Source organism: Mus caroli, unplaced genomic scaffold, assembly GCF_978045245.1.
Source record: "Mus caroli unplaced genomic scaffold, Mus_caroli_1 scaffold_1, whole genome shotgun sequence".
NCBI classification, from domain to species: Eukaryota; Metazoa; Chordata; class Mammalia; order Rodentia; family Muridae; genus Mus; species Mus caroli.
Window position 1 is genome coordinate 30,205,519 of NW_028227256.1, and position 15,458 is coordinate 30,220,976.

The 15,458-nt window shown below is 39.1% G+C and overlaps 1 pseudogene; it reads left to right on the forward strand.

Annotated features, from left to right (window-relative positions):
- Window positions 1-13,861: 13,861 nt before the first annotated feature.
- LOC147006023 (large ribosomal subunit protein uL6 pseudogene) lies at window positions 13,862-14,493 on the forward strand (annotated as a pseudogene).
- Window positions 14,494-15,458: the final 965 nt, after the last annotated feature.

Consider the following 15,458-nt stretch of genomic DNA (forward strand, 5'->3'; position numbering starts at 1 on the left):
CTGACCAATCAGGGAAGAGCTAAGAATTGGATGCTGGAGCAATTATGGGTTATCTCCAGGGAGATCAAAAATCAAACATGGATAAAAACTTTCTATTTTAAACTATTTTGGAATGAAGAATTCAGCCATCCTTGAGATAAATTAGGTGTTGTCTGCACCTGCAACCAATACTCCGAACCCTGTGCATTACACAAGGAACCCCAGTTGAAGAAATAGGCTATATGAATAATGTTAGGGATTAAACATAAGGGAGAAGAGACAAATTGATCTACTGTAGATTCCTGCTATGCCTGTGACAATGTAGGCAATTATTTAATCCATCTAAGGTGCAGATGATCCACGAAGAATGCAATGTAATCTTGACCACTTTGCAAGCGTCACATAAATTTGAAGTGTAAGTGAGGGTAGTATTAAGCACTGTGTTTGGTGTATATCAAAAGCTAAAAGGGCTTTATTGATTCTCAATATTGCAGACATGAGTAACTTGCAAATTATAACACAGAACACATCATTGTTTCTGTGGATCGTAAGTAATAAGATACAGGACAATAAATGATTGAACATCACTAGCAAAACACACTATGCATCTTGATTACTTGGAGTTACAACAACCAACTACAAGAACTGTGTTTCTTTGAACTTCCCTGACCTGTACTTTTAAACAATAAATTATTTGTTACTACCTATAGCTTATTATACATATTTTAACATTTAATTTGGTACTATAGTATCCTAGGAAGATATGGCATCTTAATTCTATATTCCTTGGTGGAGTGCTCTGCCTAATCAAAGGGCAGACAATAGGTGCCTGTGAAATACTTAGCTACAGACAAGATATTTACATCATACCCACTCCCTCCCTACAAAGCTCAGGGACTATCTCAGAAGATGAGCCAGAGGTCAGGAAGGACCAAAGCAATCTCTCTGGACATGACAGGACCTCTGTAGTCATGGACTCTTTTTTTTTTAATTTTTAATATTTTTTATTACGTATTTTCCTCAATTACATTTCCAATGCTATCCCAAAAGCCCCCCATACTCCCTCCCAATTCCCTACCCACCCATTCCCATTCTTTTGGCCCTGGCATTCCCCTGTACTGGGGCATACAAAGTTTGCAAGTCCAATGGGCCTCTCTTTCCATTGATGGCCGACTAGGCCATCTTTCGATACATATGCAGCTAGAGACAAGAGCTCCGGGGTACTGGTTAGTTCATCATGTTGTTCCAACTATAGGGTTGCAGATCCCTTTAGCTCCTTGGGTACTTTCTCCAGTCTCTCCATTGGGAGCCCTGTGATCCATCCAATAGCTGACTGTGAGCATCCACTTCTGTGTTTGCTAGGCCCCGAGTCATGGACTCTTACCAGTTGGGTTGCCTGCACAAAACCAGCCACAAGGTTAAACCAGTCAATATTCTAGTATGAAGGGGAGAGGAGCCAAGAAGCTATTGATAGTTCCTAGCTTCTGGTAGGGAGCATTGGCTTTCTTTAAGAATGTCACCTCTTATAGATTGCCCACTGAAGGAAGCAAAGAAATCTTGAATGAATGTGTATTGCTTGACATAATCATCGTCTTGTCAATGACCCCAACACTTTACACCCATGGGAATAGCAAAGACTTTTCCATGTGGGGCTCAGAAAGACAGCAAAGTCTTCCTCTGATGTGATTGAAAATGCTGACAGTGAGGGCAGAAAAGGTAGATCATAGCTTTCTCCCTCCCACAAGATATTTATATCTTGAATACTGTTCTACAGAAACTGCTCCTACAGAGATTAGCTAAACCTGCCTCCTTGATCAGCTATATACTATAAGCCCAGTCTCCTTGTTCAGCTACATGAGTAGCTTGCAAAGAAGCTATGAGCCCAGCTTCTTTGTTCAGTTATATACTTATAAGCCAAGGCTTCTTGGTCAGCTGTATAAAATAAACACTCAGTGCTTTTGGATGCTGTGGCTTCTCAATCTGAAAGGCCAATCTAACCCCATTTTTTTTTTTGCACCTATGACTGCTTATCTGCCCTCTCTTTGGTTCCAGGACCCAAGTCATGCAGGAATATGGCAACCCATACCTCTAGAAGCTGACCCACATCTGTGTGTATAAAGACAGCACAAATTGGACTTTAAAAAATGGGGGACATGAAGTTGGGAGGAGGTGGGGATGGGGTATATCTGTGAGAAGTTAGAAGGAGGAATAAGGGGTGAGTATAATATGTATGGAGGAAATGTATGAAATTCTTAAAGAATTAATAAAAATACATATTTTAAAAGAAGCATAATCTAAAATGAATGCAGATTAAAACTACTTTCCAAATGGCTACCATCAATTTATCTGAAAATAAATGCTGGATAGGGTGTTGATAGAAAAGAAATCCTTATTCATTGATACTGTGAGTTCAAATTAATATAGCCATTATGGAAATCAGTTTAGAGTACCTTGAAAAATTAAAAATTGAGCTACCATATGACCCACTCTTTCATTCTGGACCCAAAGAACTACCTCTCCTACCACTAAGATACTTGTATGTCTATGGATTAAGCATAGCTCTAGTTTTGATAACAAGAAAATGAAAACAAACCTGGATAACCATCAACAAAAAAATACACAATGGCAGTGTGGCACAAATACAAAATGGAATAGAATTTCTCTGTTAAGGAAAAAAAAGAATTCATGAAAATTTCAGACAAACATATACATTTGAAAGGTATTATCTGAAGTGAGGAAACCCAAACTCAAAACTAAAAAACTCCTTCCTTACATATGTAGATCATACTTTAAAATTTAGAAAGAATCACCAAGAGAAGGTGATATTGGGTGATGAGGAAAGATGAAGTATAGTAATGAAAGAGATTACAAAGCTAACTTTTGTTTATTTTCATGTCTATAATAGGTTTTTTCTTTTTATTTCTATTTATTTCCATTTTATGCAGTATATTTTGATCATATTCTCTCCTTTCCTTCAGATCCTCCCAGATCCTGAGCACTTTCCTACCCATCCAACTTCATGTCCTTAACTGTCCTCTGAGAGGCTCTACCCAGGAGCTGACTGAAACAGGTACAGATACCTGTACCCAAACATTACACAGAGGTCGAAAACTTGGAGTTAAGAGCTGGGGGAAAGATGGAAGGCCCTGAAGAGGAGGAGAACCCCACAGGAAGACCAACAGAGTAGACCAACATAGACCCCTGGGTATAGAGACCTCAGAGTCTGAACCACCAACATTCAGAACATTCAAAGAACATTCAGGAGCTGGAACAAGGCCCTTGGCACATATGTAGCAAACAGGCAGCTCAGTTTTCATGACTACCTTGTCTGGCCTCAGTGGGGAAGGATGTGATTAATCTTGCAGAGACTTGATGTGACAGAGTTAGGGGATCCTGAGGGGGTCCCATCCTCTCAGAGGAGAAGGGGAGGGAAGTGGGGGGAGGGACTCTATGAGGGAGAAATGTGGGAGCATTGCTTTGGTATAGTGAATAATTAATTAAAAGAAATCAAAACAAAACCAATAAAACAAAAATACAAAAACAAAACAAAAATCTCACCGAAAGACATGGTGTCTGTTTTATGTTGACCTAATAGCTAATCCTTGGCATGGGGCTTATGCTAGAATGACACCCCATTGAAGAAAACTGATTTTTTTTCCTTTGCAAGAGGTATTAATTGCAGAGAGCTTCTTGATCAAGGGTAAAACTTCATGCTCACTTTCTCTTCTCCAGGCTGGGAAATTGTGTGGTTTGAACTTGTGCAGATCTTCTGCTGTCACAGTCTTTGGGAGTTCATATGTACATCAGCCCTGTTGCACTGAGAGGGACCAATTTCCTTGGAGCCATCCACCACTACTTAGAATATGTCTGCATCCTCTTCCCCATAGCTCCCTGAGCCATGAGCAGAGAAGTTAATTATCATCCACTGCAATATGCTTCTCTGATGAGAAATGGATGATGCTCCAACCTGTTGATACAGCACTCTGTCCTTAGGAGCCATTTTATTATTATGTTCCTTTAGCAGAATAGTAGTAGGTTTTTCCCTAAAACCCATGACCTACCTAGTCTCAGGTTCTTGGCTATGTTAGCATTGTCAAGCATAGGTTCCATATCAAGAAGTGGACTTAAATCTGATCAGAAAGTGTTTGGTTGCTCCCATAACTTGTATATCTTGGAAACAATTTGCTACTGTAGGTCACAGGGTTTATAGCAAGGTGAGCTATCCGATTACCTTTCTTCTCCGGTAGTATAGAAAGGACCTTCTGGCACCATGAACACTAATCAGTAGGGCTGAAACTTCTAGGTGGATAAGAGCTAAATTTCTCCATATTTGGTAACACAAGTAAGTAGCGTCTTCAGCAATATGGCCTTACTGTCATGTTGTGCATAGTAATTAACAGCCTTGACAATAGCCTGTAATGTTTAGGAGATCTAGCAGTTTAGTGCCCCTTTGGTCAACAACTCAACAATTTGCAAATATTCTTTGTAATGAGGGTTTTATGTGATAGTATATGATGATCAATTGGGTTATTGTCTCCAGCATTATATGGAGACTTCTTTTAAATTTTTTTCACATGTATATATTTTAGGAAGCTTCAACAGTAATAGGTTTACATATTGTTTTTCAAAAAAAAAAAAAAAGAAAGAAAGAAAACCTTTAGAGTTAGTTGTCCCTCCCTTTAGTCTGCCTTTACTTTGCTCTCCAATCCCCCACTTCATTTACCCCCCATTCTAGGATCCTCCTTTTCCATTTCCAACACTGTATTTTATTTCCCCCTTTCTTGCATGATTCCCTCATCCACTCTACTCCTTCCTTGCTACCAAAACTAATTGAAATAAACATATCTAAAGCATAAAAGCTAACATCACATATAAAAGAAAAAATGTTTGTCTTTTTGAGTCTGGGTTGACTCACTCAGGATGGTCATTTCTACCTCCTTCCATTTTCCTGAAAATTTTATAATTTTGGGGGATTTTTTAACACCTAAATAACAGTCTGTTTTTTAGGACCATGTTTTCACGATCTATATCAGTTGATGGACATCTAGGATGCTTCCATTTTCTGGGTATCATAAGTCAATGAAGACAAATGAGCAAGTAGCTCTGTGGTAAGATTATAGTCCTTTGGGTATACATACTCAAATGATGTTACTGGAGTTGTAGTAGATCAATGTTCAGCTTGTTATAGAAACTTTACATTGATTTCCATGGGGGCTATATTAGTTTTCACCCTCACAAACAATCAATAAACTTCCTCATTTCCCCACACACTCATCATCCTGTGTTATCATTTGTTTTATAAATGAGCTTTAATCCATGTTTGTCAGATGTGATGCAGAATGTGATTCAAACTTTCCTATATTGCCTATATTTTTTAAGTTCCATGAGACTCTGAATAGAAAATGTATTCTTTAGTTTGAGGGAGAAATGCTCTGTAAATGTATGTAGATGTTAGATCTATTTGATTTATGTTCTTTAACTCCAGATTTCCAGTTTTTGTCCAGACAACCTGTCTATTGGTAAGAGTGAATCTAGATGATATTTCTATTGGTGAGTGAGTTACTGAAGTCACCCTCTATCATAGTGTGAGGGTTAATATGTGATCTTAGATGTTGTAGCATTTCTTTTATGAACTTGGATACCGTTTTGTTTGGTCCATACATCTTTAAAATTGCAACCTCCTCAATGTATTTTTACTGTGGTGAGTATGGACTATGCTCCTTATCTCTTCTTAGTAGTTTTAGTTTGAGTTCTATTTTTTTTAGATATTAAAATGACACCTTCTTGACTCTTGGGTCCATTTGCCTGAAATACCTTTTCCATTCTTTTACCCGTAGAGATGTCTATCCCTGACGGTGCGGAGTGCTTCTTGGATGCCACAGAAAGATTAATCCTGTTTAAGAATCCAATTTGTTAGTCTGTATCTTTTTATTGGGGAATGGAGACTATTAGTACTGAAAACTATTATTGTTGTTGTTATGGTATGCCCCCTTTTGATGAAGAGTTCTGGGATTATGTATTATTTGTGTCCTGAGTGTGGTTAAAACTCTTTCTAGACTGAGGTTTTCCTTCTAGTGCTTTCTGTAGAGCTGGACTGGTGGACAGAAATTGCTTTAAAATGTTTTATCATAAAATGTTTTTCTTTCTCTGTTGGTAGTTTTGCTAGGTATAGTAATCTGGTCTGGCATATATCCAGGGCCTTGTGGCTTTCAGACTTCTCCATCAGAAGTCAATTGTTATTCTACTAGGACACTCTTGGAATATAAGGTCTCCAACCAAGCCAGAGATTCTATTTTCTTGGATGGTTCCCAATAATCAGTAAGAGCTTAAAGATCACACTTTGTCAATACAAGGCAAAATCCTTCTTTTTAAGTTTTGAAAGTCTGTCTTAAAATAATATTTACACAAAGTCTAAAGCAAATATGGGGGGTTGTAAAAGTATTATCTGGCATGGAACAATTAGAAATAACCTGAGTGTTCTCTATTGATAAATGGATAACTAAATAATGGACCTGTGAAAAAGTATATAAGAACTTTTTTAAATGAGGTGCATTTGTGTGTCTGGTTAAAAATACAAGTCACACCTGTCAAAAACCAGACTCTCCAGAGTCCTCCTCCTCTCAGTCTGTGTCCTGAGACCCAAATCTTGCAGTCTTGACCCTAGCACTGCAACACAGCACCAGCTGCAGCCTTCTTTTCCTACTGCCCACATCTCTTGTGGATTCCATAGACCATGCCTGCCAACACCCTTCCTACATGTTGCTGTCCAACTCCAGTAGGCATTCCTGCTAATCCAAGAGCTGCTTTCCTAGCACAACAAGTAGGCTAAAGGTAAGCCCACATTTCTCCTAAAATTCCTGAGATCCAATCCCCCAAATCCCATCCCTAGCTCTGTAGCAGGAAATCTGCTCTGGTCTCCTTTTCCTCTCTGACCCTGTCTCCATTCAATGGATTACAAAGACTTTCTCTTCCAGCCATCTTTCCCTCAATTCATCCTAGTATCCCACTAGAGCCCATTTATCCTACCACAGCAGGTCCTAGATATTCCAACATAGCTGAAGCACAAGAAAAATACTTTAAAGAAGACTTTATGAATATGACAGCAGTCCCTAAAGAAGAAATAAATAAACCCCTTAAAGAAATCCAGGAAAACACAAAGGAACAGTGTAAGGAAATAAATAAAACTGTTCAAGACAAGAAATTGGAAATTGAATCAATAAAGAAAACAAAAACTGAGGGAATCCTGGAAGTGAAAATTTTAGGAATTTGAGCAGGAACTACAGAGAGAAGCTTCACTATCAAAATACAAGAGATGGAAGGGAATGTCAGGCATTAAAGGAAAAGAAAAAGAAAAATTAAGCCATGCCACCTTGGGCACAAACTCAGCAGATGGTCTCAAGGTCCCAAGAAGACTCTCCATACCACAGGTGCCCTAGCACACCCAGGTTCTTCAGATCACTGGTGAGTGGAACACAGCATCTGTTCCAAAACAACCCAGACCAGCTTGGGCCAGCAGGAACAGGGACACAGTAAACCCATCCAATCAGCAGCGGGTTTGTTCCGATTGGTGCCAGTCCTGCACCACCATGGGCACAAACTTGGCAGATGTTCCCATGGTCCCCCAGAGGACTCTCCACACCACAGGCACCTTAGCACACCCAGAATCTTAGGATCATTGAGGAGAGTTGGCTTCCAGAGAGGCCTCTGACCCTGGACTAAGGTGAGAGCACCATCTTGTATCTGGGAGCTCTCAGAGAACAGTCCATGCAGGAGAGCATGAGGACATAAGAACCAACAGAGCTTCTTGGAAAGGGTCCCTTTGGGCCTTCATCCTCAGCCCAGAGGCAGAGCTGAAACCCAGACTTCTGGGCAGCTTCCCCACCAAAGGAGAGTCTGCCTCCAGGGAGTGTTCTGACCACAGGTCTCTCGGAGATCAGTCCTCACAGGAGAGTGCATGGGCCACAGAAGCAACAGAGCTTCTTGGACAGGGTCCCTTTTGGCCTTAATCTTCAGCCAAGAGGTGGATCTGAGCTCCAGACCTCTGTGCACCTTCCCTGCAAGAAGAAAGCTTGCCTGCAGAGAGTGCTCTGACCACTGGGACTCAGGAGAGAGTTGGACTCCCAGGAGTGCTGACAGAGGCTAACAGAATCCCAGGAGGAACTAGCTCCAGCCAGAGACATCTATAACAATGATGCTGGTAGAGGATTTTAAGAAGGGCATTAGTAAAAAAAAAAAAAAAAAAAAAAAAAGAAGGGCATTAGTAACTCATTTGAAGAAATACATGAGAACACTTCTAAACAGTTAGAAAGCGTTAAAGAGGAAGCACAAAAAACCCTCAAAGAATTACATGAAAATACTGCTAAAAAGGTAGAAGAACTTAAAAAGGAAACACAAAAATATCTTTAAAAATTACAAGAAAACACAACCAAACAGGTGATGGAATTGAACAAAACCAACAAAGACCTAAAAATGGAAGTAGAAATAATAAAGAAAACCAAAGGGAGACAAATCTGTAGATAGAAATCCCAGGAAAGAAATCAGGAATCATAGATGCAAACATCAGAAACAGAATACAAGGGATGGGAGATAGAATCTCAGGTACAGAAGATTCCACTGAAAACATGGACACAGCAATGAAAGAAAATGCAAAATGCAAAAAGATCCTAGCTCAAAACATCCAGGAAGTCCAGGACACAATGAGAAGACCAAACCAAAAGATAATAGGTATAGATGAGAATGAAGATTTTCAATTTAAAGGGCCAGTAAGTGTCTTCAACAAAATTATAGGCAAAAACTTCCATAACCTAAAGAAAGAGATGCCCATGAACATACAAGAAGCCTACAAAACTCCAAATAGACTGGACCAGAAAAGAAATTCCTCCCGACACATAATAATCAGAACAGCAAATGCACTAAATAAAGATAGAATATTAACAGCAGTAAGGGAAAGAGGTCAAGTAACATATAAAGGCAGAATTATACCAGAATTCTCACCAGAGACCATGAAAGCCAGAAGATCCTGGACAGAGGGTATACAGACCCTAAGAGGACACAAATGCCAGCCCAGGCTAATATACCCAGCAAAACTCTCAATTACCATAGATGGAGAAACCAAAGTAGTCCATGACAGGAACAAATTCACACAATATCCTTCCACAAATACAGCATTTCAAAGGAATTAAAGGGAAAACTCCAACAAAAGGAGGGAAATTAGGCCCTAGAAAAAACAAGAAAGTAATCCTTCAACAAACCTAAAAGGACACAGCCACAACAATAGAATCCTAACTCTGACAACAAAAATAACAGGAGGAACAATTACTTTTCCTTGGTATTTCTTAATATCAATGGACTCAATTCCCCAATAAAAAGACATAGACTAACAAACTGGCTACATAAACAGGACTCAACATTTTGCTTCAAACAGGAAACCCACATCAGGGACAAAGACAGACACTACCTCAAGTAAAAGGCAGGAAAACAATTTTCCAAGCAAATGGTCTGAAGAAACAAGCTGGAGTAGCCATTCTAATAGTGAATAAAATCGACTTCCAGCCAAAAGTTATCAAAAAAGACAAGGAGGGGCACTTCATACTCATCAAAGGTAAAAATCTTCCAAGAGGAAAACTCAATTCTGAATATCTATGCTCCAAATGCAAGGGCAACCACATTCCTTAAGGAAACTATAGTATAGATCAAAGCACACATTGCACCTCACACAATAATAGTGGGAGACTTCAACACCCCACTGTCATCAATAGACAGATCCTGGACACAGAAATAAACACAGACACATTGAAACTAACAGAAGTTTTGAAACAAATGGATTTAACAGATATCTACAGAACATTTTATCCAAAACAAAAGGATATACCTTCTTCTCGGCACCTCATGGTACCTTCTCCAAAACTGATCATATAATTAGTCACAAAACAGGCCTCAACAGATACAAAAATATTAAAATTATCCCATGCATCCTTTCAGATCACCACAGACTAAGGCTGTTCAATAACAACATAAATAATAGAAAGCCAACATAGACGTGGAAGCTGAACAACACTCCACTCAATGATACCTTGGTCAAGGAAGGAATAAAGAATGAGACAAAAGACTTTTTAGAGTTTAATGAAAATGAAGTCACAACATACCCAAACTTATGGGACACAATGAAAGCAGTCCTAAGAGGAAAACTTATAGCTCTGAGTGCCTCCAAAAAGAAACTAAAGAGAGCATACAATAGCAGCTTGTCAGCACATCTAAAAGTTATAGATCAAAAGGAAGCAAATTCACCCAAAAGGAGTAGACTGCAGGATATAATTAAACTCAGGGCTGAAACTAACCAAGTGGAAACAAAAAGAATTATTCAAAGAATCAACCGAAGGAGGAGCTGGTTCTTTGAGAAAATCAACAAGATAGATAAACCCTTAGCCAGACTAACTAGAGGGCACAGGGACAGCATCCTAATTAACAAAATCAGAAATGAAAAGAGAGACATAACAACAGAACCTGAGGAAATCCAAAACACCATCAGATCCGACTACAAAAGGCTATACACAAAAAACTGGAAAACGTGGATGAAATGAACAATTTTCTATACAGAGACCAGGTACCAAAGTTAAATCAGGATCAGGTTAATGATCTAAAGAGTCCCATATGCCCTAAAGAGATAGAAGCAGTCATTAATAGTCTCCCAAAAAAAAAAAAAAAAAGCCCAGGATCAGATGGGTTTAGTGCAGAGTTCTTTCAGACCTTCAAAGAAGACCTAATTACAACTCTCCTCAAACTATTCCACAAAATAGAAACAGAAGGTACCCTACCCAATTCATTAGATGAAGCCACGATTACTCTGATACCTAAACCATATAAAGATCCAACAAAGAAAGAGAACTTCAGACCAATTTCCCTTATGAATATCGATGTAAAAATACTCAATAAAATCCTCGCAAACTGAATCCGAGAACACATTAAAATGATCATTCATCATGATCAAGTAGGCTTCACCCCAGGGATGCAGGGATGGTTTAATATATGGAAATCCATCAATGTAATCCACTATTTAAAGAAACTCAAAGACAAAAACCATTTGATCATCTTGTTAGATTCTGAGAAAGCATTTGACAAAATACAACACCCATTCATGATAAAATTCTTGGAAAGATCAGGAATTCAAGGCCCATACCTAAATATAATAAAAGCAATATACAGCAAACCAGTAGTCAACATCAAACTAAATGGAGAGAAACTTGAAGCAATCCCACTAAATCAGGCACTAGACAAGGCTGCCCACTTTCTTGCTACCCATTCAATATACTACTTGAAGTCCTAGCCAGAGCAATTCAACAACAAAAGGAGATCAAGGGGATACAAATTGGAAAGGAAAAAGTCAAAATATCACTATTGAAGGTGATTTGATACTATATATATATGTGTGTGACCCATATATATATATATATATGTGTGTGTGTGTGTGTGTGTGTGTGTGTGTGTGACCCTAAAAATTCCACCAGAGAACTCCTAAACCTGATAAACAGCTTCAGTGATGTAGCTGGATATAAAATTAAGTCAAACAAATCAGTAGCCTTTCTCTACACAAAGGATAGACAAGTTGAGAAAGAAATTAGGGAAACAACACCCTTCTCAATAGTCACAAAATATATAAAATGCATTGGTGTGACTCTAACTAAGCAAGTGAAAGATCTGTATGATAACTTCAAGTCTCTGAAGAAAGAAGTCAAAGAAGATCTCAGAAGATGGAAAGATCTCCCATGGTCATGGATTGGCAGGATCAATATAGTAAAAATGACTATTTTGCCGAAAGCAATCTACAGATTCAATGCAATCCCCATCAAAATTCCAACTCAATTCTTCACTGAGTTAAAAAGGACAATTTGCAAATTCATCTGGAATAACAAAAAACCTAGGATAGCAAAAACTATTCTGAATGATAAAAGAACCTCTGATGGAATGACCATGCCTGACATCAAGCTGTACTACAGAGTAATTGTAGAAAATAAATAAATAAAAACTGTATAGTACTGGTACTGAGACAGACAGGTAGTTCAATGGAATAGAATTGAAGACCCAGAAATGTACTCACACACCTATGGTCACTTGATCTTTGACAAGGGAGCTAAAACCATCCAGTGGAAAAAAGAAAGCATTTTCAAAAAATGGTGCTGGCTCAACTAGTGGTTATCATGTAGAAGAATTCGAATTGATCCATTCTTATCTTCTTGTACAAAGCTAAAGTCCAAATGGAATAAGGAACTCCACATAAAACCAGAGACACTGAAACTTATAGAAGAGAAAGTGGGGAAAAGCCTCAAAGATATGGGCACAGGGGGAAAATTCTTGAACAGAACAGCAGTGGCTTGTGCTGTAAGATTGAAAATCAACAAATGGGACCTCATAAAATTGCAAAGCTTCTGTAAGGCAAAAGACACTGTCAATAAGACAAAAAGACCACCAACAGATTGGGAAAAGATCTTTACCAATTCTAAATCCAATAGGAGATTTATATCCAATATATATATAAGGAACTCAAGAAGATGGACTCCAGAAAATCAAATTACCCTATTAACAAATGGGGTACAGAGCTAAACAAAGAATTCTCACCTGAGGAATACCGAATGTCTGAGAAGCACCTGAAAAAATGTTCAACATCCTTAATCATCAGGGAAATGCAAATCAAAACAACCCTGAGATTTCACCTCACACCAGCCAGAATGGCTAAGATCAAAAATTCAGGTGACAGCAGATGCTGGTGAGGATGTGGAGAAAGAGGAACACTCCTCCATTGTTGGTGGGATTGCAAGCTGTACAACCACTCTGGAAGTCAGTCTGGCGGTTCCTCAGGAAATTGAACATAGTACTACCGGAAGATCCAGCAATACCTCTCCTGGGCATATATCCAGAAGATGTTCCAACTGGTAATAAGGACACATGCTCCACTATGTTCATAGCAGCCTTATTTATAATAGCCAGAAGCTGGAAAGAACCCAGATGCCCCTCAACAGAGGAATGGATACAGAAAGTATGGTACATTTACATAATGGAGTACTACTCAGCAATTAAAAACAATGAATTTATGAAATTCTTAGGCAAATGGATGGATCTGGAGGATATCATCCTGAGTGAGGTAACCCAGTCACAAAAGACCACACATGATATGCACTCACTGATAAGTGGATATTAACCCTGAAACTTAGACTACCTAAGTCACAATTTGCAAAACACATGAAACTCAGAAGAATGAAGACCAAAATATGGATATTTCGTTCCTTCTTAGAATGGGGAATAAAATATTCACAGAATGAGTTACAGAGACAAAGTTCGGCACTGAGACAGAAGAAATGACCATCCAGAGACTGTCTCACCTGGGTATCCATCCCATAAACAGCCACCAAAACCAGACACTCTTGCATATGCCAGTAAGATTTTGCTGATATAGCTGTCTCATATGAGGCTATGCCAGTGCCTGGCAAATACAGAAGTGGATGCTCACAGTCATTTATAGGATGGAACACAGGGTCCCTAAAGAAGGAACTAGAGAAGGTACCCAAGGAGCAGAAGGGGTCTGCAACCCTATAGGAGGATCAACAATATGAACTAACCAGTGCCCCACAGAACTGTGTCTCTAGTTGCATATGTAGCAGAGGATGGCCTAATCGGCCATCAATGGGAGGAGAGGCCCTTGGTCTTGGGAAGATCATATGCCCCAGTACAGGGTAATGGTCAGGAAGCAGGAGTGGGTGGGTTGAGGAGCATGGTGGGGGGAGGGTATAGGGAACTTTTGGGATAGCATTTGAAATGTAAATGAAGAAAATATCTAATAAAAATTACATTTAAAAAAAAGAAATTCCTCTTTGCCCCATCTACTGCGAGGATGAAGATCATTCTCAGCAATCAGACTGTGGACACTCCAGAGAATGTCGAAATCACTCTGAAGGGGCGCACAGTCATTGTGAAGGGCCCCAGGGGGACTCTACGGAGGGACTTCAATCACATCAACGTGGAGCTGAGTCTTCTTGGGAAGAAAAAGAAAAGGCTCCGGGTTGACAAATGGTGGGGTAACAGAAAGGAACTGGCCACCGTCAGGACCATCTGCAGCCATGTTCAGAACATGATCAAGGGTGTCACACTGGGCTTCCGATACAAGATGCGGTCTGTGTACGCTCACTTCCCCATCAATGTCGTCATCCAGGAGAATGGCTCTTTGGTTGAAATCCGAAATTTCTTGGGTGAAAAATACATCCGCAGGGTTCGGATGAGGACAGGTGTTGCTTGTTCTGTGTCTCAAGCCCAGAAGGATGAGTTAATCCTTGAAGGAAATGACATTGAACTTGTTTCTAATTCAGCTGCCCTGATTCAGCAAGCCACAACAGTTAAGAACAAGGATATCAGGAAGTTTTTGGACGGCATCTATGTGTCTGAGAAGGGAACTGTGCAGCAGGCTGACGAGTGAGGAGGCCTCAGTTCCTGGCTCCAGAAACGAGATTCTGATCACAAGAACAATTTGGGCTCTTTTGGGAGAATAAAAGACTTATATATTGGAAAAAAAAGAAATTCAATTTTAGGATGAATTTCAAAAATCCAGTGTGCAGTTTTATATTCTTAAAACCACCAAGGAAATGTGACTAGATATTTACATGCAAAAAATGCTTCTTCCTGGGATATCCTAGATTTAAAAAAGAAAAAAACACTAAACACACACAACAGGCTTTCTCAATGAACATACTAAGATATCCTGAGTCTTCTTTTTGACAACAATGAAGCGTTTCTATTCTGGGCTGTTTTGTTAACTTCATAATGTGTTTCTGGGCTAATGGGCAATTTTTGAGATTGGGTTCTCATCTGAGTTTTATGTCCTTTTGTTTCTTGGCTCATTAGGCTATACACAATAGCACTTGAATGCCACTTCTTGTCCAAGTGCATAATTTCTATAATCCATTTGTATGATGTGAATACACACAGCTAGTGGAGCTTGGCTATGCTTTGTAATTCCACATGGTAGATCACACAGTTGCCCAACAAATCATTTCAGAGGCTACACAAGACATTCCCTACCCATCTTTTGGTCTTGTACTTATTTCTCTTAGTATCTTGTATTTTACGTTTAATTTGAACATGCCTCTGACTCCCAGGAAACACACTTAATTTGGTTATATTTAATTAACACCCTCCTTTTTCTTTTTTACAAGCTTCTTGTATAGTTTTTGACAAACAGACATTTTGTTATTTATGGCTTCCTCATTTTATTGAGGATTCATAAGCATTGTCAGGATGTTAGGAGCAACAAGAGCATAAATGAAATCACCACTCTGCTAATGATTGAGTCCAGATGTTGAATATGGTTGCCTTAGCAATACTAAAATTGGCTTGGTTTCAGTGTATTTCTGGATCCTCTTCTGCCATCTCTGTTTTTCAAAACAATTTTTTAAATATATGTGTGTTTGTGGGGGGGTGCACAGATGGGGGATGTG